The sequence below is a fragment of the Ovis aries genome, chromosome 12 (assembly GCF_016772045.2).
Source record: "Ovis aries strain OAR_USU_Benz2616 breed Rambouillet chromosome 12, ARS-UI_Ramb_v3.0, whole genome shotgun sequence".
NCBI classification, from domain to species: Eukaryota; Metazoa; Chordata; class Mammalia; order Artiodactyla; family Bovidae; genus Ovis; species Ovis aries.
Genome location: NC_056065.1, coordinates 50,174,120 through 50,200,618, shown reverse-complemented (window position 1 = coordinate 50,200,618; position 26,499 = coordinate 50,174,120). Strand labels below are relative to the sequence as shown.

Sequence of the window (26,499 nt, the reverse complement as noted above, 5' to 3'; positions counted from 1 at the left end):
AAAACAAAACCCAAGCCAACCAGCAGGTATGGAGTAAGGGAGACAGGGTAGACTATGGCTCACGCTCACAAACCTACTGAGCGGAGCTCTGAGGAGTGGGCACCAAAGGCTTCACCCAGACATCAAATTTAAAACAGGGGAATGCAATCTTGGCACAGCTGACTTTTGAGACTGCTTGTTCTCTGTGGTGGGGGCTGCCCCATCTCCTGGGAGGTATTCAGCATCTGGCTGGCCCCAGCACCCCTTCCCCAGCTGTGACAACCCCCAATCTCCAGACACCACTAGTCATTCCATGGGGAGAGCAATACTGGTCCCAGGTGACAGCCACTCCTTCAAGGTGACTGCTGCCCTCAACTGGATCTCCAAATGCAAGTCCTTTCAGGGATTTTTCACATCAAGAGACAAGAAGACAAAAGTATAGAATAGTCAGAAAAATGTATCACAAGTTTGATCTAATTCAAAGGCCTAGACTGTCTTGTGCCCAAAGAATGAAACAAAGTTCAAGTTGCCTATTCTGTGGGAGCCAAGAACATTTGCCCTCTAGCTACAGAGGGTGCTGAGAGCACCTCTGAACCCCTCCCATTCCCACCCCACTGCCTGAGATTCACAAGGAGTGCTGCCCAGACTCATTTCTGGGTGAATACAAGACCCAAGTGTGGGTCTTCTTCTGACTGCCCAGCCCATAGAACCCAGTAGAGGGAACAAGAAAGACCAGTCTCAGACAGCAGCGTATATTCAGTTCAGTTCACTCAGTCGTGTCCAACTCTTTGTGACCCCATGGATTGTAGCATGCCAAGCTTCCCTGTCCATCACCAACTCCTGGAGCCTACTCAAACTCACATCCATTCAGTTGGTGATTCCATCCAACCGTCTCATCCTCTGTTGTCCCCTTCTCCTGCCTTCAATCTTTCCCAGCATCAGGATCTTTTCTAGTAAGTCAGTTCTTCGCATCAGGTGGCCAAAGTATTGGAGTTTCAGCATTAGTCCTTTCAATAAATATTCAGGACTGATTTCCTTTAGGATGGACTGGTTGGATAGCCTTGCAGTCTAAGGGACTCTCAAGAGTCTTCTCCAACACCACAGTTCAAAAGCATCAATTCTTCGGCATTCAGCTTTCTTTATAGTCCAACTCTCACATCCATACACGACTACATGATCCTAAACCAGAAGCACCACTTTTACAGGGAATCAGACAAACCGGGATTTAAAAAACCAAAGTCTACATTTTACGAAGCCACCACACTGACCAGAGGCAAAAGGCACAATGGCAGGTGAGCCATACCTTGAACCCCTAGGAGCCTAGCACCTCAGCGCGCTCCACTGAGCCTGGCTGACAGGCTCACAGGGGAGGGCGCAGCACAGGCAGTCAGAAGGAAGCGTGGCCCCCGGGCCGCAGGCGGGCGGCGGACACCCCAGTTACCCTGAAGCCCACCAGGAGGGTGCGGCTACAGAGGGTAGGAAGGGGTGGCATGAGCACACGCTGAGTATTTCTTTAATCTTAGAAAGCAATCCAGTTAGAAAGAGAAGTTGGAGGAAAATACAAACATAAACTTCAAGAAAAAGGCTCCAACATTTAAAGATCAACTTTTAGTCAAATTTATGTAAAATAAAATTCAAATCATAGATTTACCAGTGTAAACACACAACTGTAAAGTCAATTTTACAATCAAATCAAACATTTTTAATACCCCAAATAAACAATGCCTCGCCCACCCTGACACTGCTTTTAGACAGTTTTCTGCTGACCAGTGGCGAGTCTCCAGGAAGAGGGGTGTGAGGCCTGTGTCCCTCCCTCTGGACCTCTGTGGACGGCCCACTTATGTAAACCTGTGCAGCACAAAGTTTCCAGGCCACTCCCTCACAGGGACAGACAGCTGCACACCACACCCCTCCCAGCTCTGGTTTTGGAAGTCAAATCCCTTGACCATCCATTTACTCCACAGAAATTTCCATGCGTGTAATGTGAGAGTGTGCCAGACACTGAAAACACAAGGCAACAAAACCAATGTGTGTGCTACCTACCTGGGTCCTGCTACATGCAGAGACGCAAGCGTGAGAAACTATCCCACGGGGCACAGGACCAACACAACTAGACTAACATGGCCCGGAGCAGAGAGGCCAGTGCACAAAAGCGAGGGGCTGGGGGCTCAGCCGTTCTCAGGCCCACAGACACCTGGTTCCCTTAGGCAAGGTGCTTGACTGCCGAAGTCTACTAGGCTAATATCCTCAGAGCAGATTTTCGAAGATGGAATTATTATTATTGTGTCAAAGATGAGGCACTTAAACAGTCTTGATAAGATCAACTAAGCCAATGTTTTGATTCAGTGTAGTTGTTAATTTACCAATATTAAATATCTGTGATGAACTTCTTTGTACATATTGTAGTACATCATGAGATGTTAAGTACCAAATACTAGTAATTGTATGATTATTGTTTTTTTTTTCAGTATTTTTCAAAATCTAAAACCCAAACCCTTTATAGAGACACACGTGGAGAATTCCTTTACTGATGATGTTAAAATTTCAGATCAAGGAAAGGTCCTGGGAATGACTCCTCCTATATCCAACACAACCCCAAGACAGCAAGAGCACACAGGTGCCTGGTTTCTTCTCTGCAGTTCTGAGCTACCCACACCTGGCCAGAACAGACATGAGGGCACTGATGAGTCCTTACGCTGCTCAATGTGAACAATCATGCATTCTGTCACAAACTTTGAGGTGTCTAAGTTCTACTGGTGGCACTGAGAAACGACACACACACACACCCCTTCATCTTTCTCAAACCTGAAAAAAGGCTAAATTCCAGAACAATCCAGTCCTAACAGTTCTGCCAAAAGGACTGGGCACTTGTACAAGACAAAATAAACTTCTCAGTTCTGATTAATTCTCTAGCACAAAACTGTTCTGAAGAGTGGGAAATGATGTGAAGAAGGTCCCCTAGCCAAATTTAGGAATAAGTCTGAGGGTAGCAGCCCTCAGGAGACATGACAACGAAGTGTACAACATTTGAACTTGGTTAAACCCTGAATTTAAAAAAGGGCATGAAGACATTCTGAAGAAAACTGAGGAAATTTAAATGTGGACTGGATTTGGCATCACTGAATCCATGTTCAGATTTTGAGATAAATGTAAAAGAACATCCTTGTTCTTGGGACAGGCTGAAGTTGTAGAGATAAAGTATCTACACCTACAACAATCAAATGGTTCACCAAAAAGCACACAGAGAAAGAAAATGTTACAAATTACTAAATCTTGGTGCAAGTACAGAATGTTCACTGCTCCATTTAGATTCAAAAGTTATTTAAAACTAGGTGTATGATACAATCGACATTTAGTATAGAAAAACTTCAAGCAAGGGATTTAATCAACATGTATTTGAATTGTTCAACGGCTTCCCTGGTGGCCCAGACGGCAAAGAACCTGCCTGCAAAGCAACAGACCCAGGTTCGATCCCTGGGTTGTTAAGATACCCTGGAGAAGAAAATGGCTACCCACTCCAGTACTCTTGATTGGAGAATCCCATGGACAGAGGAACCTGGAGGGCTATAGTCCATGGGGTTGCAAAGTTCAGACATGACTGCACAACTAATACATAGCGTGCTCAAGTGACCAGCTTCAACTCCCTCCCCAATATTTAGCAGGATGCAAAAATAAAAATTCTCCTTCAACTGTTAAACAAATAAAATTAGGTGGCTCAGTGGTCAAGATTTCACCTGCCAATGCAAGTTCCATCCCTGGTTCAGGATGATCCCACATGCCTCGGGGTAACTAAGCCCGTGTACCACAACTACTGAAGCCTGCGCCCTAGAGCCCATGCTATGCAGCAAGAGAAGCCACTGCAATGAGAAGCCCGAGCACTGCGACTAGACAGCCCACTTGCCACTACAGAAAGCCTGCACAGCAACAAAGACCCAACACAGCCGAGAATAAATGAATAAAAATAACATTAAAAAAAAAAAACCTGGGGGAGGAAAATACTACGGCCAACCAACAGCAAACATAGATTTAAAAACACACCCTTGCAGTGATCAAATAAAAGATGAGATTATTTGACGATAAAGTCAGAAAATAACATAACTATTTTTAAAAATTAAAAAGAAAAATTTTTTTTCACTGACCAATATAGTAAGAAAGAGCTTCTGTAGCTGGAAAACTTGGCACAGTAATACATTCATGATTTAACGGCTTAATCAATGGCATTTTAAGAGTACACATTTTTTAAAAGATGAATTAACACAACTTTTAGTTTTTCATATTTCATTAATTTTTCTTCATTTTCTCAGTGTTTTAAGTGCTATTTTTCTCAGGCTGGCTAGAGGTTTATCAATTTGATTTTTTCAAAGAGCCAATTTTCAGTTTCACTGATTTTCTCTACTGTGTTTCTACATTTACTTCCACATAATTTTGCTCTTGTCATTACTGTCCTCCTTCCACTTGTTTTGAAATCGACCTGCTCTTCTTTTAGCTTCTTACAGTAGAAGTTTAGACCGGTAAGACCACTGTTTTCTGTAGTCAGCATTTAATTCTTTATACTTCCCTATAAGCACTGCTTTCACTATGCTCCACAAATGCTGGTATGCTCTGTTTTCGCTTTCATTCAAATTAAAATATTTTCAAGTTTCCCTTATGATGTAATCTTTGTTGAATTTACAAATATTTGGGGACCTTCCAGACAGTGTTCTGTTACTGGTTGCTAGTTTAACTCCACTGTAAAGCCCCTGACAGCTCCAACCACTGGGTCCTTTCCGAGTCTGATCAGCCTGTAGAACACTAGCAGCCACACGTCGCAGTGACATGCTACAGGGACGTGTCTGGAGTCTCATGTCCACACCATCATTCTTGAGCAGTGTGAAAATGAAAGAACGTGCTGGGCTGCCATTCCCACCATCACAGTCTGGGGTGAGCCAGCTCCGTGTGAAGGTGCAAGGGGTGCCCAGGAATGGCTGTGATGCTCCAACCAGAAACAGATCTGGCTGCCAAATAAAAAACCTCTAACCATATTCAGTTAGTTTTTAAATTATCCTGTATTTTCTTGCATTCATTAAAAAAGTCACACTTCATTGTGGTTTCCCCATGTTACAATAAATCTCTTGGGGAAAAGTTATGAGGAAAAGTACTTATTTTTTGCAGAAGGGTGGCAACCTGTCCAATATGACCTGCAGAATTCCAACTTTCTCCCAAATTAGGTCTGCCCAGGAGAATAGCTCTAATGTTTGCAATGCAAGAGTAACTTTACCATCAAGCACAGCAGTAACTACTGAACATGTAACACATTCTTGGAGGACGAGCTATGGAAATATATAGCCAGAAATGAATAAAAACAGCAATATGCTTGGAGCACAACTATACCACCACCTCTTCCTGGCATTGATCATTTCCTCCTGGAACTATCTCAATCTCCAGGCGGAAAAGACGCACCATGGGCCAAGCATAACGAAAGAAAAGACACTGTTATCAAGATACATCGTATTTCAGAACACCAAAGGCAGGACCCTCAAAGTTTCCACATAGAACAAACTGGTGCTACACAGGATCAAGAGTTGGCAGCATCTTACTTCCCAACAGCAACACTGGAAACTGGGAGAAAACAGTGCTGTCCTGAACTAACTCCAAGCAAAAATCATACACTCAAAGTCCAGGAAGACTCTGGAGGACATTTTCCCCCAAAAGTGGAAAAAAGTGGAAAAAGTGAGAAAGATGTCACAATTGGAACTCAGGAGATCCAGAGGAGACACAATCTTCTCCCCCATCCTCTTCCGGCCTCATGTTCGGGGGGTTGAATGTGCTCTGTCACAGTGACATCCGGAAGGGCTGACCCCCAGGCATGCACGTGGGTCTCAGGAACCACTCTAAGCACCACATCTGCAGTGTACCCTTTATGTTATGGACAACTGATATAGAGTCTACGCCCCCAAACTAGATTTCTAATTATGTCTGCGAAAAAGATATAGATCAAAAGGTTAATCAACCATAAAATTTATCAAATAACTATTATGTACCCAATGCTATGTTGCTAAGTACTTTACAGCCATCCGATTAACTCCTCAGCAACGCAACGGGTGCGTACTGCTATCATCCTTCCTTGGCATTTCAATTCCACAAAATTACAGAAAAGATACCTAAGGCAGAGGAAGGTCAGTAACTGGGCTCAAAGCTGCACTAAGACCAAGTGGCAGAGCTGGTGTGACACCCGGCAACTGGATTTGAGCCCAGGGGCTTACCCTGACGCAATACTTACTGCCATTTAAAAACAAGTCTGTGTGCAATTTTTAAAAGAAAATCAGATAAAAAATTAAATGTGTTCCTCTGCTCAGAATGTCCTTGCCCTCTCTTCCCCTCTGCCAGGAAACAGTACTCGACCTCGAGACAGAGCTGATCACACACACCCCCGACCACCATGCTACCCAGCCACCTGGCTTGTCCAGTTCTCTGACCACTGTCGCGCTGACCCCAAGAGGCAGTACCTTGGATGGTGCCAAGCCTTCATGGCTGCTCTGAAGGGAAGGGGCCTGTCAGGTTACAAACCGATTTCCTAAGAGCTGCCCCAACTGCTCCTCTTCCAAAACCTGGTCTCAGGACTGTCCCACGCTCCCCCTCACCCCAGTCAGAGCTGACCACACCAAGGACAAGCACCCTCCGGCCAACGTCAGACAAAACTGTGTCCCCTGATGCTGTGGAAATAGAGGCAACGAGTGGGACATGAACCTGAGGCCTGTGGCAACCCACCCACCACAGCTTGGACTAAGCAGCAAAAAGAAGAGGATCACGGACACATGGGAGGGGCGCACTCCCCACGGTTCCTGTCCCATCCCAGGGCTTCTGCATTCCAGACTTATAAAGTGATAGCAAGTCAGGCCATGATCTCTTTCCTCATTTCATGGCTTCACCAAAAGTGTCTCCGAAATTCCCACCTGTCTTAATTCCAATCACATAACCCATGCCTCCCACCTGGGTAATGGCAACCGCAGACCTTGCTCCCCTTATTTGACTTGTGTGAGCAACACCTGGCATGCCAGTCACCTCCTGCTCCCTGAACACCAGGTGAGGGGACCCTGCTCTCCTGCTGCCCCCCTCCCTGCTGCGCCCCTTCCTGGCTGCACCCCAGGTCCTGCACTCTCAGGCTCAATCTCATCACAATCACAGGCTTGCCTTTCCAAACCCCATGACAGTCCATTCCCCACCCTCATCAACACAGAAAACCCTGCCCCAAGCTGCCACCCAATCCCACCAATCTCCCTTTCTCCCACCCTGGACTCACTCCCACTGCTGGCCTCCTTCCAGCTCACAGTCTTCATGGAGCCTACTATTAACTCACTCCCCAGCCATCTCTTTTCCTCTCCAACCATCTTATTCATCATCACCTGATTTAACTTTCTAAAGGAGAGCTCTGCCATCTGACTTCTCCTATGGAAGAAAGTTGAAAGGGCTCGTACCTTTCAAGGTGCTTGTAACCACCACACATCCGGGCACCTTCCCCAGGACTCAGATTAACTGTGTCTGAGGATGGCGAAATACATGGACTACAAACGCTCCAGGTGAACTTGGGTCTCTCTGCCAGATCTGAACCATGATCCTGCCCATTAGTCCCTCACAAAGAAATCTGAGAAACATGAGTGTATTCTTCCCTTGAAGAGTTAGAGACAAATTTTAACAAGTAAGATATTCCCCCACATTCAAGAATAGGAACCTGCTTCCAAAACTTCCAGGCTGAAGACATGAGCATATTTCCTACAAAAATGGAAACATGGAAGGCACTATGAGCTGAAGTGTCTCTGAAGCCACTGTGACTTACAAGGGGGCCTGGAAATGGGCAAGGACAGACTCTGCGCCTTCAGGCAGCCCAGAAGCCGGCAGTGCTCTGCACTGTGCAGCTCAGCCGAAGGCTGTATGGATCACGTGGTCACTGTCAGAAACGCATTCTGCAAACCCAGCCCTGCAACGGCGCTGGTTCAGGCCAGACTGAGGCAGGAGCACTTACAGGCAGACTGCCTGACTGCACTTGGAGATGCATTTTTTTACAAACTGAAGGGTTGTGGCAGGCCCGCCCATGTTTAGCCAAGTCCATTGGCGCCATCTTCCCAACAGCATTTGCTCACTTTGTGTCTCTGTGTCACATTTTGGAATTCTTGAAATATTTCACATCTCTTAATTATTACTGTATTTGTCATGGTTATCAGTGATCCCTGCTGTTACTAATTTGACTCACTGAAGGCTCAAACAATGGTCGGCACTCTTTAGCAGTGAAGTGTTTCTCATTTCAGGTCTGCACAGTTGTTTAGAGAGCACGCTAGTGCACACTTAGTGCACACTTACAGTGCACAGCAAACACAACTGTCATGTGACTGGGAACCAACCACAGAGTCGTGCGGCTTGTTTTACTGAGGGAGCAGGACGGAGCGCACAGGAGCCCCTAGCTAAGCCTGTACTTCCAGTTTGAAAACACAGCCACACTGTCCAGCAGCACTGAAGCAGGACGGAAGCTGTAAACTGTTTACAGAACCTCTGGCAATGAATGTCTATGAGCCTTCTTTCACGCACTCTACACAGCTCTGCCTGGTGTCAGGCACTGAAGCAAGGGGTCCACGCACCAACCTGCCCCAGCACTCAAGGCTCTCACCTGCATAAACTAAACCCTGCTGGACAAAGACAGGAATAGACATAGTAACTTTGTTTTCCCCAGTCCTGAACGTACTCCAATTGCTATCCCTCTCTTAAATGCAACCTTGTTGGTACAAAAAAGTTCAGTCATCAAAAAAAAAGGGGAAAAAGGGTGGGAAGGGAGAAGGGGATCACAGAAAAGAAGTGGAAACACAGCGAAGAAACCGGCATCAAAAATCTGTTTCAAGAAGGATCTATACACACCATACACATATCATTTTGGTCCCAGACTTTCCTTCCTAATTAAACTTGAAGCAAGCAAACACTCAAGATAGAACTCTTTGATTAAAGAATCGTTAGTCGTAGGAATTCACCAAGAAGCTTACTGAATATAAGAAAACCAAGCTATAAAAATCAAAGTTCCAGCCAAGTTATTCATTTATTAGAAATGATTAACAAGTAAATGACATAAATAACTCCCCTCCCCTCACAGGAGTAATAAACACTGTGCTTAACTCCAGGGTAAGGAAAGCACTCCTTGGAGAGAAGCTGGCATTTCCCTGGCCACGACAGAAGGGCGAGGGCAGATCTTTGCACATAACTGGATGCTGTGAGCTCCTGACCTACAAGAGTTAAGTGAGGACACATACTTTCAGAGACCTGAGAAGAAAAATGTTTGCACATGCGTAGCCTGGCACAGGGGCACAGTCACCGGACTCTTCACCCTACTCTTGGTGCCAAAGAGTCCAGCATCAAGGGGCCTCCCAAATATTTCTTTAACATTGTTCACTCTTCTCTTTAGTGGACAGTATTTCCTCCTCCCAATCATACTAATGTAGTAATTAACAATTTGGTGAAACATGGGGTGATCAAGAATGTGAACTCTGACAGTTATTTTTCTTTTAAAGCCAAAAATCACATTGGGCTTCCCTGGTGGTAAAGAATCCGCCTGCCAATGAGGGGCCATGGGTTTGATCTCTGATCTGGGGAGATCCCACATGATGCGGAGCAACTAAACCTGTACACCACAACTACTGAGCCTGTGCTCTGGAGCCTGGGAGCCGCAACTACTGAAGCCCGCGCACCCTAGAGCCCCTGCTCCACAACAAGAGGCCATTGCAATGAGAAGCCTGCACACTGCAACCAAGAGGGGGCCCCACTCTCCTCAACTAGAGAAGACTGCACAGCAACAAAGACCCAGGACAGCCAAAAATAAAATAACGTTATATTTCAAAGAAAGAAAAATTACATTAATTCAGAAAGAAAAGGGAAAAGGTTCACATACTGTTGAACCTCTTGAGGGATGTGTCCTGGAAAACAATGACACAATGAAGACATTCAAGAAAACCAGGTTACGTGAATAGTATATTCTTACTTTTAATCATTTCGTATTTTTATTACCATCTCGTCCTCTGTAGTCCCATTCTCCTGCTTTCAATCTTTCCCAGCATCAGGATCTTTTCCAGTGAGTCAGTTCTTTGCATCAGGTGGCCAAAGTATTGGAGTTTCAGCTTCAGTGTCAGTCCTTCCAATGAATATTCAGGATGGACTAGTTGGATCTCCTTGCATTCCAAGGGATTCTCAAGAGTCCAACACCACAGTTCAAAAGCATCAATTCTTTGGTGCTCAGCTTTCTTTATATATAGTTGAACTCTCACATCCATACTTGAATACTGGAAAAACCATAGCTTTGAGCAGATGGACCTTTGCTGGCAAAGCAATGTCTGCTTTTTAATATGCTGACTAGGTTGGTCATAGCTTTTCTTCCAAGTAGCAAGTGTCTTTTAATTTCATGGCTGCAGTCACCATCTACAGTGATTTTGGAGCCCCCCAAAATAAAGTCTCTCACTGTTTCCCCATCTATTTGCCATGAAGTAGATATACTATCTACTTCATATTATCTACCACATATATTATCACTGGATAAATAAATACACTGCCCAATTACCTGTGCTATTTGTCAACGGGGGGAAAAACATAAAAGAACGAACTCTGACATTATTAAGAACTACATCTTTTAGGAAAAGGTTAATTCTAGATACGAAGAAATGAACTCGACTTCCCCTACCTCAACCCACCAGAAAGTTTAACTGGTCTAGTCATGGCTCTTTTGTTTGCCAAGAAGAGGAAAATTCCCATGGGAAACGGAGGGATCCAACAGGTCCCAGGACAACAAGCACAACAGGCTCAGGGTGTGGCACCAGACACGAGACACAGGATCCAGCGCCCAGTGACTGGCTCCTGGTGACCCTTCTAAAGTTTGGATGGCTGCACTTTCCCTATCTTTCACCCTCTCTCTTAACTTGTACGTGGTCCAAAGCTGACTGTAACTTCACACCCCAACCACCAACCAGTATCAGCTGTGTCTGTCTGTGGCCCAGGAGGGGACAGCTGCCCCTGAGATGGGGTGGGTGCCTAGAAGAGAACACAGGTTGGACAAAAAAGACTAGTGTCTTTAATACAGTAACACACTTCTCCCTGCAAGTTACATAAGCTGTATCTCTTCTCTCTGGTACCATTTAACTAGTTGGCAAAGACGAATCATAAAGTATCATACACAAACCTAAATATATACAGCAAGTAATAATTTGGTTTTCAAAAACTTACAGTCAACACATGCAGCCCTAAAAGAAAAAAAAATCTGCAGAATCAGCGCTCATGGCTGTCCCCGCTGTTTTACCACTTACATGTCAAGAACAGGAGAAAGGGTCATGGTCAGAATCAGGGCATCTAACAAAGACAGACACTGTTATCTTGATAAATCATTTATATTCTCAGTTCATTTGTCACAACTGTCAAGAAAAATTACAGGCTACCAAAGGTCCATTTTTAAGTTCCTTAGATGATAAATTTCATTTTTTCCATAAAACACACATTATAAATGCCGGTAAAACCTCTTTATATTTGACACCACTAGTTTTCCTGCAGGTCTTTCAATTTCCCCTCTGGGGAAAGACAGACTAGAATGACTGAAATTTGATTCCTGGACAGGAAAAGGTCCCACCTTCCACCTTCACCTGGCTCCTCCAGGGGGTAAGCCCCTTCTCCTGGAAGCCCCACGTCCCAAAGCTGCAGGGATTAGTTCAAGCAGACTGTGAGCTATTAAAACTGCGGTACTCAAACTGCATGGAAAGATGCAGCAAACTCCCAGGTTATAAGACAGTTTGAAGTTGAGACAAGCACAGAGAAACCTGACAGGTGACAGACACCATGGAAGCGGCTAGCTCGAGACAGTTCACAGTTCCAACAGCAGGTGGCGCTACAGCCTTTCTGATGACGTCATATCCTTACAAAGCTGAGTTTCCGCGGTTGCTTGGAGAAAACAGCACTGCCCAAGAATCCAGGAGGACCAGGAAACAAAGACAGCCATGTCCTGCAGATTCTGAGTGTGAGAAGCTATACTGCCCATTGGCTAATAACAGTGGTTTGTAGTTGCTGTACATCTGCCAAGTCGTGTCTCTTTGCAACCCCATGGACTGCAGCACACCAGGTTTCCCTGTCCTTCACCATCTCCTGGAGTTTCCATGAACTCATGTCCACTGAGTCAGTGATGCCATCCAACCATCTCATCCTCTATCGCCCCTTCTCCTACTGCCCTCAATCTTTCCCAGAGAGTCAGCTCTTCGCATCAGGTGGCCAAAGTATTGGAGCTTCAGCATCAGTCCTTCCAATGAATATTCAGGGTTATTTCTTTTAGGATCGACTGATCTGATCTCCCTGCAGTCCAAGGGACCCTAAACAGTCTTCTCTGGCATCACAATTCAAAAGCATCAATTCTTTGGCACTCAGCTTGCCTTATGGTTAAGAATAAAATAAAAAAGTCTCCTCCAATCTATGGGTATTACATTCTCAAAGGGCTATAAGTTCCTTAAGACATAAATACTTATACTGGACCTAAGGTCTCAATGCAAAGAAACAGACGAAAACAATAGAATGGGAAAGACTAGAGATCTCCTTCAAGAAAATCAGAGATACCAAGGGAACATTTCATGCAAAGATGGGCTCAATAAAGGACAGAAATGGTATGGAAATAACAGAAGCAGAAAATATTAAGAAAAACTGGCAAGAATACAAAGAACCACACAAAAAAGACCTTAATGACTTGGATAACCACAATGATGTGGTCACCTACAGCTGGACATCCTGGAGGGTGAAGTCAAGTGGGCCTTAGGAAGCATTACCACAAACAAAGCTGGTGGAGGTGATGGAATTCTAACTGAGCTATTTCAAATCCTAAATGATGATGCTGTGCAAGTGCTGTACTCAATATGCCAGCAAATGTGGAAAACTCAGAAGTGGCCACTGGACTGGACAAGGTCAGTTTTCATTCCAATCCCAAAGAAAGGCAATGCCAAAGAATCTTCAAACTACCGCACAATTGCACTCATCTTACCTGCTAGCAAAGTAATGCTCAAAATTCTTCAAGCCAGGCCTCAGCAGTACATGAACCGAGAACTTCCAGATGTTCAAGCTGGATATAGAAAAGGTAAGCGGAGGCAGAGATCAAATTACCAACATCTGCTGAATCATTGACAAAGCAAGAGAACTCCAGAAAAACATCTACTTCTGCTTCACTAACTATGCCAAAGCCTTTTGACTATGTGGACCACACAAACTCTGGAAAATTTTTAAAGAGATGGGAATACCAGACCACCTTACTTGGCTGCTGTGAAACCTGTATGCAGGTCAAGAAGTAATAGTTAGAACCAGACATGGAACAACGGACTAGTTCCAAACTGGGAAAGGAGTACATCAAGGCTGTATATTGTCACCCTGCTTATTTAACTTACATTCAGAGTACATCATGGGAGAAACACTGGGCTGGAAGAAGCACAAACTGGAATTAAGACTTCTGGGAGAAATATCAATATTCTCAGATATGCGGATGACACCACCCTTATGGCAGAAAGTGAAGAGGAACTAAAGAGCTTCCTGATGAAAGTGAAAGAGGAGAGTGAAAAAGCTGGCTTTAAACTCAACATTCAGAAAACGAAGATCATGGCATCTGGTCCCATCACTTCATGGGAAACAGATGGGGAGACAGTGGAAGGGTGACAGGCTTTATTTTCTGGCTCCAGAATCACTGCGGATGGTGATGCAGCCACGAAATTAAAAGGCGCTTGCTCCTCGGAAGGAAAGCCATGACCAACCTAGACAGCATATTCAAAAGCAGAGCCGTTCCTTTACCGACAAAGGTCCATAAAGTCAAGGCTGATTTTTCCAGTGGTCATGTATGGATGTGAGTGTTGGACTATAAAGAAAGCTGAGCACCGAAGAACTGATACTTCTGAACTGTGGTGTTGGAGAAGACTTTTGAGAGTCCCCTGGACTGCAAGGAGGTCAAATCAATCAATCCTAAAGGAAATCAGTCCTGAATGTTCATTGGCAGGACTGATGCTGAAGCTGAAGCTCTGATACTCTGGCCACCTGATGTAAAGAACTGACTCATTGGAAAAGACCCCGATGCTGGGAAAGACTGAAGGCAGGAGGAAAAGAGAACGACAGAGGATCAGATGGTTGGGTGGCATCTCCAACTTGATGAACATGAGTTTGAGCAAGCTCTGGGAGTTGGTGATGGACAGGGAAGCCTGGTGTGCTGCAAGAGATCATGGGTTCGCAAAGAGCGGGACACGACTGAGAGACTTAACTGAAGGACTCAATAAAGGAAACTTTTAGGTATTTATTTTAGCCTGGGGCATTGTGAAAACCCCAGGGACACTAAAGGTGCCATCAACTGGGGAGTCTCTGCATGAAGACTCAAGTCTGGGCCACAGAGGAAAGTGGAGGGGATGAGAGGGAGGGGAGGCAGAACAGCAGGGAGGGGTGCCGCACAAACCACTACTGTGGGCCCCACCTCCACTCAGAGCCTCACCTGGCTCTCTGTCCCCCTGCTCTAGGTATGGGCTGTAAAACTGGACAATAACCATAAATTCACCAAGAGTAGGAATTCATCAAGAAGTGACTTCCTAATCTTTGTGTTCCTGAAACAACACCCAAGAGGAACTCAGTAACTGATTACTGCACGGCACATCCCAGGGCAAGTGGGACACGTATCCTGAGGGATGCACAGGTGGCCATGAGGACAGGTGTTCACAGGGAGCTGCCATCCCTGCAGGGAGACAGGAGCTGGTGCTGAGGGCCCCACGAGACGGCGTTCAGGCCAGACCCTGCACGTGGCGCAGAGAGCATCAGAAACACTCACCAGAGAAGGCCCAGGACGCAATACTTGTGTGGTAACCCGCCCAAACACAAAATCTAAATCTAACCCTGAGAAAGCCCAGACAGACCCAAAGAAGGGTCATTCTCCAGGACAACCAGCCTGCACTCCTTAAAATGTCAAGGGGAAGAACAACAAAGGCAGGCTGTTTCTGATTAAAAAAGAACAGACCCGACCTCTAGATGTAACTTGTGTTCCTGGACTGACTGGGTCCGGACAGGGAGGAATAGCTGTAAAGACAGTACGGGGACAACCAAAGAAACGTGGAGAAAGTAGACAGCTATCAGTGTGCAACTTACTGATTTCAATAGCTAACTGTGCTTATATAAAAATATGTGTTCTCAAAACATATGTACTGAAGTATTTAGTGGTAATGGCGGAAAACTAATGCAAATTTTGCACTCTACTTCATGATATATTTACATTTGTTTTAAAGTACAGTGGCATGTGCACTAGGAGAGTAGGCACATAGGGCCTGGCTGGCAGCACGTCCTCCACCAGGTGACAGCTGGAACCTCGCAGCCCCTTCTGGCAGCACCCCCAGAGCCCGGCCTCTGTGGGGGGCGGTGACCTTAGCAGGGCTGGCTCTTAGCTCACAAGTGCAGTGTTCCTTGAAGGCGCCTGGGGGGACAGGAGGCAGTAAGGTGCCATGCCCTTGCCCTGGTTCACTACCCACTGTGGTTAAGAAAAACTTTTTCTGGACACTGATGGAATGAGCCTAGCAGAGAGAGGAAGAAACTAAGGAGAGCTCAGTGGAGGAAACAGGAATCAGCCCTTGGCAATTCTCAGAAAGACACAGGCAGGGGACACCCAAGGCCACGAAGCACCCCCACAGCCCTGCCGGGCACTAGCCCCATGCCAGGCCTCACCTGGCTGAGGTGTCCTGGGCCTGCAGGGTGCTGGGCCATGCCTCCCACAAGTTGCAACAACCCCGGATGTCCTTCCCTGCCAGCTGTCAGCGGAGCCGTGCCCAGACTGCAGGCTCCCGACAAGCCGAGGGCAACAGAGGCGGCAGCATGGCAGGGGGCCATTACCAAGCAGCTGCCAGCGTGGAGCAACTCCACGGGAACATAACTGCAGTCAGACCCCTGCCTCCGTGAGAGCACATGGGCAAATGCAGACAGAGGTGCCACCCAAGTGGCTGCTACCTTGGCAAGGAAGTGGGGGCTGCCTGCCGCCAGAGCAAACAGACACGGACACTTGACACAGTAACGAGACGCTCTGCGAACGCCCCTGGAGGGGACCTAAATGCCTCTTTTGTGACTGGAGCCCCAGTGCTCACGTTCTGGTACCTTTCACATACTGCTGTCCTGTTAACTACAAGGGAATTTAAAATTAAACCGAAGAACAAACAAGTTCTTGCCCTCAAAGAGGTTATTTTTAGACCCTCCTCAGCACAACTTCCACAAAGGAATTCTCCTTCCAAGGCACTTCTAGTATTGATACACGGACATTCCAATTTCAAGTATCACAGTGAGATTTCTAAGGGAATTTAATTTGGAGGAATTTAGAAAACCTATCTATTCTTCTTGTGTACAGAATGCTCCATTAGCTTAGTGTACACTAGCACATAACTGGTAACAGAAGATCTTAAAGGAAAACAAGACACAGAATGTTTTTTCTGTGGAGGCCATGCTGCACAGAAGTTAAAATCAAAGGTTCTGTGACTCCAGGCTGCTGCTCTGCCGGTGAGGCCTGCAGATGCCACACTGGCCAAGAGATCGGTGCAGGAGTGGTGGCAGTTTCCTGTAGAGGCCCAGAGACACGTACCACAATTCAGGGCACATTTTCCCATCGTAAAAGCAGCCACAGACAACACACAGAACAGACATGGGCACGCCAATAAAACTGTCTATGAACATAAACTTGAACTTCGTATCACTCACCCATGCCACAAAATAGCCTCCTTTCCATTTTTTCACTATTGTAAAACAGAAAAACCACTCTGAGCTCATAGGACACACACACAGATGGCAGCCCAGAGTTTGCCAACCTCTGGTTCACAGGATGGTGCGCAGCAACTATTATCTGGGAAAACAGCCTGTAAATCCCAGTCTCAGACCCACCCAACACCTGGCCCCCACTTTATCACAATGGTGGTCCCTTGCTGGCCAAGTCCGCCCCTGCTGCTCTGCAGTTGCGTCTGTCAGACCGAGGAGTGCATGCACACTTCAGAGGCACCTGGCACTCCTACGGTCCAGGAGATGGGCTTAGAGTCTTTAAATCAAGCTATGCGATCTTGCCCACTAACTGTGGAAAACCCACTATACAAAAGATTCCCCCGCTACATGGAAATAAACACCTAAAGTAGAATTCTACTTCTGACAATTTACACTATTGGCAAGGAAGCTCCACTTCGGCTGAGAGTCCCCTGTGCCCTGGAGGCTCATTACAGCTGCTCATGGGTCTCCCCACTCTATGACTGTGACTTCAAGTTGTTACAGCTACCAGGACCTTGACCAAGTACACTTTACTTGGTCTTCAGTTCTACCATAATGCCCCCTGAAGCCTTCCTGAAGAGTGTTACTATCTAACACTGAGAAGTACTGTCACTAAAAACCAATAGATTGCAGCTGTGGTGTTAACAAAAACACACAAGCATCCACTGCATCCATTCTTATACAACAACCAGTGAAAGGATGCAGGAAAAAACACGAATGTAAGACGCCACAAGAGAATTTCAAGGCGGTCCAGCAGTTAGCACGCCACACTCTCACTGCTGCAGATCCAGGTTCCAACCCTAGAAGGGGAATGAAAATCCTGCAAGCCACGCAGCATGGCCAAAACAAAAAGTGCTACAAAGGAGCAGACTACAGCACCAATAACACTTTTTTTACCTCAAAGGCAAACTTACTCAATTATACCTTAATAAAAATAAAGGCAAACAAACCAAGACTATGACATTTCTACAATATGCTCATTGCAGTCAAGCTAACTTTGAGAGCTTCTAATACTTTCAAATGTAAATAATGTGCTTTTAAATTTCTTCCGAAGTGAAAATATCTTTTTCCTAATAATCATTATCTTGGTGCTTTTCCACAGAACAATACAGATAAAGCATTACCTTACTGTACAACATGTTCTTGTCCCCACCTACTCCCAAGAAACAACACCCATTCCACAGGATGAACAGGGGTGTGTACTTCCCTTCAGACCCTGTGTGCTGCACTGCGGTCATCTCAGGACAACGAAGAGGGGCCACCTCAAACCTCTGAGCAGCCCCACAGCGTTCTGCGTGCACCTTAGTCTAACCAGTCCCTGCGGATGGGCTCTCAGGCTCGCTCACTCAGTCTTCTGTTTTTGAAATGTACTACATTTCAAGCACTGTTCCAGGACATGTCAGGCAATAAAAAAGACAACAATCTATCCCCCCTGGAAATATATTCAAAATATGTTGAGATACATAGAAGGACATAAAGTATAACGCCATTTATGTTTAAATAAAAACTACCTATGGACCTCCCTGGTGACTCAGTGATAAACTGCCTGCCCATGCAGGAGACATGAGTTTGATCCCTGACCTGGGAAGACCCCACGTGCTGTGGAGCAACCAAATTTGTGCACCACAACTACTGAGCTGGTTCTCTAGAGCCTGGGAGCCACAACTACTGCAGCCCTTGACTCTAGAGCCCATGCTCTGCAACGAGAAGCCATGACAATGAGAAGCCAGAGCACCACCACAACAGAGTAGCCCCTGCTGGCTGCAAATAGAGAAAAAGCCCGAGCAGCAGTGAAAACCCAGAACAGCCACAAGTAAGACCAAGTGTAGTCAATAAATGTTTCTTTTTAAAAAACTAACAATGTGCATATTTTAAAGAAAGATCTGTGGGGACTTCCTGGCCGTCCAGTGGTTTAGACTCCAAACTTATGAACACATGGGGGCACAGTTTGGATCCCTGGTCCAGGAACTAAGTTCCCACCTGCAATTCGGTACAACCAAAAATGTCTTTACAAAGAAGAAAAGATCTCTGCCCTTATGGAACTTATGGGCTTCACTTGGCTCAGCGGTAAAGAACCACTTGTCAGTGCAGGAGACATGGATTCGATCCCTGGGTCAGGAAGACCTGGAGAAGGAAATGGCAACCCATTCCAGTATTCTTGCCTGGCAAACCCCAGACAGAGGACCCTGGTGGGCTATAATCCAAACTATTGACAAGTTTTTGTTTTCTAATCAAAAATTCTAGGTGAAGATTTCTAACAAACTGTTTTTAATATTTTATTTTCATAACTAATGTTGTAATAAGGATTCTCTTTATTCCTTCATCAATAAATTTCCAAAAATAAACTTGCTGAACAGTTTAGTTTGGAAATGTTCTTTTTATACTAAGCATATTAATCTCTTATCATATATATGTCTATTTCTAATATTTTCTCCAATTTGCTCATCACTGAACTACAGTTCGTCTATTATCAGGGCTTCCCAAGTGGTCCAGTGGTTAGGACTCTGCCCTTCCACTGCAAAGGGCACAGGTTCAATCCCTGGTTGGGGAACTAAGATCCCACATGCTGAGTGGCACAGCCAACGCCCCCCTAAAAAAGTTTCTCTATTAGATGTCTTTTGCTATAGGTATGTTCTGAGTATTCAAGCAGATAATCTTTTATGGCTTAGAGCCTTAGTATCATGCTAAGAAACCCTTTCCCAAAACACCCTACCTCAAAGGCTATAAAATATTTCTTACAATATTTTTTTAATATTTCCATGTTTTTAATTTTTACATTTAAATCTTTAATCCAGTCAGAATCTCTATGTGCTACAAAATATAGAGCTTTCAACTATTTTTTCCAATAGACTGCCAGTTGATTCAACATCTTATCCATTCCCAAACAATTTAAAACACTGCACTAACCATGAACTAAATTCCCATAAATACATAGATCATCATCTAGAGTTTGTTCTACCTACCTATGCTTCATGGAACTTTCCTGTTTATATCTAATAGAATACATCCCCCTCATCTTTCTTTTATAAAACTGACTCCTCTCAAATATTCATTCCTCCAGATTAAGTGACATTTAGAAAATATCCCAGCATGTACATACAGGAAAACTGCATTCAAATTCTGTAATCAGGTCTATTCAAGTTCTTTTATCTCTTCAATAATGCATCTCAGTTAGGTTTTATAGCTGACTTAAACATGTTTTCCTCTGAAAAAAGAGGAAAGTTTTAGGCTTAACAATCGTAAAAAATTACATTGGCCAATTTTCCTAAGAACTAAAAAAAATTATTTCTAAAGTTAGTTTCTATAAAGGGATAAGTTATTTATCAAAATAAGCAAGCTTCTGTAAGACCTGTGGGTCTTGTCAATGAACCTCTGCTCTTGGACTTTCTGACCATTCATTATCTTAGAGTGGCTCAAATTACTGACCTCCATAACAACACTAAAAACAGCAGCTCACTCTAAAGCAACCATAAAGTGTATTTAGGTAAGCATTCGGGGCTAAGAGCCTAACTGCAGGCATGGACCATGGCCTGGTCTTTCTCCCTGGGTGTCTCTGAGGTCGACGAGGTCACGGGAAGGGCAGGCGCACAGGTGCACCTGGAGCTGGAGCCTTCTCCTCAGGCCCTGCTCCCTCCCGGGGGAGTCTCAGCCAGCTCAGCCACAGGAATAACACATAGGAAAGACAAGGGGGTGGCAGTGAGAGGAACTTGTGTGTCTAATCACAGTTATCCACCAAGTACCTGGTTCCTCCTTTCTGCCTCTCCCTCCAGATGACCCAAATACCCTCACACTTTCTCCCCCAAGAACGCCCCTGATTTTTTAAGAGGCCAGTACGTACAAAGGTTCAGAGCTACTTATGTTCAGTTTATCAGGGAATATCTATGCACCTATTTATAACGATGTTTTGCTATATGTCTCAGATTAAAAAACAATCTTTTTAAGTTTAATCTCTCCCCTTCCCAATCAAAGCCATCTTTCTTGACTTCACCTTGTCTCTTCCAAATCTTAAAATTCTGAGCTTAAGGAAGCACTTTATGCAGACTGTTAAGGATAGGAGAGTTGCTGAAATGACAATAAAGTATTGTTTGCTGAAAGTTAACTAGTTAAGTTTATTTTTTCAGACATAAATTAAATCTGATGCTAATTCAAGCTGCTGTTTAACCTCACAAGAGTTAATGAAAATAAGTCTATCACATGTCCCATGTCACTGGAAACTTGCTCAGTTGGAGGGAGTGGCATACCAATTAGGATGAATTTTGAAACCATGAGACAAACTGAAACAAAAGCCAATTCAAAGAGCTGGTGCCAGCAATGAGGTAGATAAGAACATCCTCCCCCTAGTTTTCCTAAGGCGTTTAGCCTTCCATTACTGCACCAGTCTCCTTTCCCAGCCAGCTTCTAACATCAGCAGTGCTTGCTTCTCCAAGTGTGGCCCAGGGCCCAGCACCACCAGAGGCACCGGGGGACTTGTTAGGGAAGTGCACTCACTTGCCCCCCACCTCCAGCTGAATTAGGAGCTGCATCTAACAAGATCCCAGGGGATTCATTCTCAGCTGCACCCAATTAAACACACAACTTAGGATCTCCCTATTTAAAAACAAAACTCTCCACTGTTCCCACATCACCCACCAACTACGGAGCCCTTTCCTTGGCCCCCTCCTCCCACAGCTAACCTTCCTGAAGCCCCATCTACATAGGCGGTTGCCCCATCTACATAGGCGGTTGCCCCTACCTCAACTCTTTATGTTTTAACTCCCCGCAATCTGGCTTTCACTCCCACCACCTGGGGCCTACAGGTCCTAAGTCTAGGGGACTCTTTCTCCTCACCCCTCATCAGCACTCTGTGCAGTGATCCCCACCCTCCTCTTGGGGATCCCCACCTCTCCTTCCTTCGGTGGCCGGGTATCTATCCCCTCCTCACTTTACTGCCCATGCGCAGGTGAGAGTCTCCATTCACAAGACCTAAAGTCTACCTATGACCTTCAGTCTCAACTCTAGGCCACTACACTTACAAGCCAACACTTGCACTGGTTTTCTATGTCCATTTCAAGTGTTCCAAGCATAGCTCTCTCATCCCCAGTGGACGCCAAACAAGCCTGCACCACCCATCTGGCCTCATCTCAGCACCTGACATAACTGGCTCCTAAGTTTGCAAAGCAAGCAGTTAAGAACTGTCATAGGAGAACTACCTAGCAGTCCAGTGGTTAGGCCTCTGTGCTTCTGCTGCAGGGGGGCACAGGTTCAACTCCTGGTCAGGGAACTAAGATCCCACATGCTGCATGGCATAGCCCCCCAATAAATAACTGTTCTCGGTCATCAGAACAATGACTAGCTTGAGCTCCACAGGAGAAATCAGTCTGTCCACTTACATCCCTTTCCTCAACCCGCCGGCTTAGCCAAGTCACATCATTTCTCATCAAGTCTCCTTTAAATGATCCTTGTTTCTATTTTCGCTGCAACAATCCATTCTTCATTCAGCAATCTGAACCATCTTTTAAAATTCACATCTTGTCACAGTTTTGCTCAAAACTGTTCACTGGTGTCCCACTGCACCAAAGGGAAAAATACCAATGTTCTTCCATAGCACAGCAACCATAAAACAAACTGTCCATGCCAGGGCACTTCTAACAGTCACAGCAGGCACTCCCCTCTTGAATACTGGCTCACCAGGAGTAAACTGATGCTGTCCTGGGCAACCCGGCCAGGTGACCAAAGCCAGCTTCCTCTCCAACCCAGGCTCCCACCATCTTGCTCCTGGGGCACCCAGTATCAGCACACTTTCCTCTCACCTCACGGCCTTTGCAATAGCTGTTCTCTGCACCTGAAGTGACCAGGCTCTTCTCCTACCTGGCTTCTCCTCTGTCAGAGGCTATCTATTCAGAATGGCCTTCACCTAACCAAATGCTGTCTCTCCACTCTGGGTCTCAGGGCACTCACCACAGGTCTGAAACTTGCTTATTCCCTAGTTCGCAATCTCCCCCAAAAGAACAAAAGATGAGAAGCTACTAACCAGTAATTGCACAGCAACAATCAGTGTCCTGCTGAAAGTAAGTACATGGCAAGTATCTGTTAAATAAACTGATGCGTTTAAGGAGGTCACTTCTGGAATCCATTCCACAGAAAACTTGATAGTAACTGGACATCCTGAAGCAGACCATTCTAAATGTCATGATACAGAAAGCCCTGTGATAGATTAAAAAAAAAAAACCAGCCATGTTACAGCCATGTAACATGGGTGACACTGTGTGACTTCTATGGATGGCCGCAAAAAGCCGAGCACCTTCTGCTCCAGGCCCTTGGAACTCAGTTACCACGAGACGCCTGAATCAGCCCTCTGCAGAGGCCACCCAGAGAACAGAGGTGCAGCCTGGCCAAAGTCCATGCAGATAAGGTGGTCCTGAAGTGCATACCCAGCCCTTGTGCCAGCTGCCTGCAAATGCACAGCCCCCCACACAGGGTGAGCTGAGCTCTGAGGCCCTGACCTAATTGGCAAAGGGGAACACACAGCTATTGTGTGAAGTCATCAGGCTTGCGGGCCAGTTTGTTAGGCAGCAACAGGAAACTGATGGAAGGCCTCAAGGAAGAAGTTTTTCCCAAGCAGAGTGCATGTGAGTGGAAGTCACAGTTCTCAGTCTTGGCCCTGTGATGTTCTGGGCTGGCTCCCCCTTGGCGGTTAAGCAACAACCCTGCAGCCCAACCCCACCTTATGACAAATAACTACAGGTGTCTCTAGTCAAGAAACAACAAAGACTAGAAGCAAGGGCAGAACACTGCCTGGGCCCCCGGGCGCCTGGCACTTCCCCAAGAGAAGGAAGGGGCTGCGCTCACGGGGTGGAAGGGCTGTGCTTTGTGCCTCTCCCTCCCACAACTGGTCTGGGCTGACCTGTCCTCACAGGACAGCTGGTAGAATGGACACTGGCAGCAGCCTCTACCTAGTCCTGTGAAAAGTTACCCCCAAGGACATCATTCTTTTGTTCCCATGACAGAAAAACAAGACAGCCACAAAAAACAAAACTTGGCTTAAGGGCCCTTCCAGCACTGTGCCTGTCTTGGCTCCCCAGACACTCAAAACCCTAGCTGGTGAATGGGCTCCACAGACCCAGAAAACAGGGTTGACTGCCGCTAGCCAAAATGAACACGTTTTAAGCCCAGCAAGTTTAGGAACCCTGTGTATTTTTTTTAATAAAATAAAATATTTAAAAGTAAATCTGATTACAGGAAAGGAGAAATATTGTATGATATCCCTCATACAGGGAATCAAAGAGACGCACAGACTGAGAGGAAGTCCTTATGGTTGCTGCAGGGAAGGGATAGTTAGGGAGTTCTCTGCTGCTGCTGCTGCTGCTAAGTCTCTGCAGTCGTTGTGTCTGACTCTGTGCGACCCTATAGACGGCAGCCCACCAGGCTCCCCCGACCCTGGGATTCTCCAGGCAAGAACACTGGAGTGGGTTGCCATTTCCTTCTCCAATGCAGGAAAGTGAAAAGTGAAAGTGAAGTCGCTCAGTCGTGTCCGAGTCTTCGAGACCCCATGGACTGCAGCCCACCAGGCTCCTCCATCCACGGGATTTTCCAGGCAAGAGTACTGGAGTGGGGTGCCGCTGCCTTCTCCAAGGGAGTTCTCTACACACTGCTATACTTAATATGGATAACCAACAAGAACCTGTTGTATAGCACATGGAACTCTGCTCAGTGCTACATGCTGGCCTGGATATGAGGGGAGTTTGGAGGAGAATGGATACACGTGTATGGATGGCCAAGTGCCTTCACTGTTCACCTGAAACTATCACAATATTGCTAATTGGCGATACTACAATACAAAAGAAGGGAGCTACAGAGAATGAGATAGATAGCATCACCAACTCAATGGACATGAACTTGAGCAAACTCCGGGAGATAGTGGAGGACAGAGGAGCCCTGTGTGCTACAGTCCATGGGGTCTCGAAGACTCGGACATGACTCAGCAACTGAACAACAACACAAAATAGTTTGAGTAAATCTGACCAGCAAAATTCCAATTATATATACAAACTCTTCTTTAAAATTTAAAATATACATTTATCAATCATGTTTGATCAACACTCCAAGATTTACACAATACAATATAGGTTCCTAATCTCAGATATTGTAGAAGGGAATGGCAACCCACTTCATAGTCTTGCCTGGAAAATTCCATGGACAGAGGAGCCTAGCAGGCTACAGCCCAGGGGGTCGCAAAGTCAGACAGTACTGAGCGACAAACATTTTGTTACAAGAAAGGAGAGAATGGATACCAGAGGACAATGAGTCATTCCCAGCACAGACCATGAATGGAGGGAGTAGATGTGGCACCGTAGACAAGGAAAAGGCAGTTGGACATCTGAAAAACAAGGCGCTAGCCTTTTCCTCTTACAGGGAGGAAAAGATGTACTCCATCTTGAGCCAGGCAATTGGAAGCATATTAAGTTGTGTGTTTTATGAAGGAAACCAGGCCCACTGTTGCCCCCCAGAGGGTAGCTGTATAAATCCTCTGGGTCCAATTTCATTTGTAAAATGGGGAGACAAGACTGAAATCTCAGGGCTGTTGTGAGAATTAAATGTGGTACTGGTATGTACGGACTTTATAAATTCTAAAATGGAGATTAAGTGCAAGCTATTATGATTATACAATCATAAGATAAAAATTTGTTGTTCCTGGTGGTCTGTGAGGGAGGCAAGTGTCCTGAGGAATAGAGCACTTGGTGGTAAAGTTGTTTGTGCTTTCCTCATGGGCTCAATGAACTAGCTAACTAGCCTTCCTTTAATATCCTTAATTCTCTGATCATATGACAGCCACTGGTGGTGGTAAAAGACAAAGGACACAACTTTAGGAAGGGGTTTTGTATTCCAGAAAGGTCTAGACAAACACAAGGTTTCCCGGGTGGTGCAATGGTAAAGAATCTGCCTGCCAAAGCAGGCAACACAGATTTGATCCCTGGGTCAGGGAGATCCCTGGAGAAGGAAATGGCAACCTACTCCAGGATTCTTGCCTGGAAAATTCCAGGGACAGAGAAGCCTGGTGAGCTACAATCCATGGGGTCGCAAAGAGCTGGACACAAGTGAGCATATAGGAGCAACTCAGATATACAAAGGCTGCTAAATATTAGGTCCTAAGTAGATTTTAATTTTCCCAATTCTCACCCTCTTATATGAAGACTTTTCCTCAGATCTCCCAAATCTCTACAGAACCATTCTATCCACTATGGCTATTTTTGCCACGTGTGTGTTTTTTTTAAAATTTAACCATGTATGCGTGCCTGCCTGCTAAGTCCCTTCAGTAACATCCGACTCTTTGTGACCCCATAGACTGTAGCCCACCAGGCTCCTCTGTCCATGGGATTCTCCAGGCAAGAATACTGGAGCGGGCTGCCATGTCCTCCTCGAGTATCTTCCCAATCCAGGGATTGAACCTGAGCCTCCTGAGTCTCCTGCACTGCAGGTGAAATTTTTTTTTTTTTTTTAACTCCTGAGCCATCCAGGAAGCCCCTCATTTAACCATGAAAGTGAAAGTGAAAGACACTCAGTCGTGTCCAACTCTTTGGGACCCCATGGACTACACAGTCCATGGAATTCTCAAGGCCAGAATACTGGAGTGGGTAGCCTTTCCCACCTCCAGGAGATTTTCCCAACCCAGGGATCAAACCCAGGTCTCCTGCACTGCAGGCAGATTCTCTACCAGCTAAGCCACAAAGGAAGTCCAAGAATACTGGACTGGGTAGCCTATCCCTG

The 26,499-nt window shown here is 45.6% G+C and overlaps 1 protein-coding gene across 22 annotated transcripts in view; it reads right to left on the bottom strand.

The window, feature by feature from the left end:
* GNB1 (G protein subunit beta 1) overlaps positions 1-26,499 on the bottom strand; it is a 75,928-nt gene that overhangs the window by 34,009 nt on the left and 15,420 nt on the right. For 2 of the 22 annotated variants that reach the window (XM_060396559.1, XM_060396565.1), the window contains exons 2-3: positions 12,992-13,069; positions 10,000-11,013 (exon numbers count right to left, since the gene is read on the bottom strand). The exons of 17 other annotated variants lie outside the window; for them this stretch is intronic. The gene's annotated coding sequence lies outside the window, so the exon portion shown is untranslated. Of the gene's footprint in view, positions 1-9,999; positions 13,070-26,499 lie in introns of all 22 variants that reach the window. 3 more of the 22 variants (XM_060396560.1, XM_060396564.1, XM_060396566.1) reach the window with 2 other exon arrangements.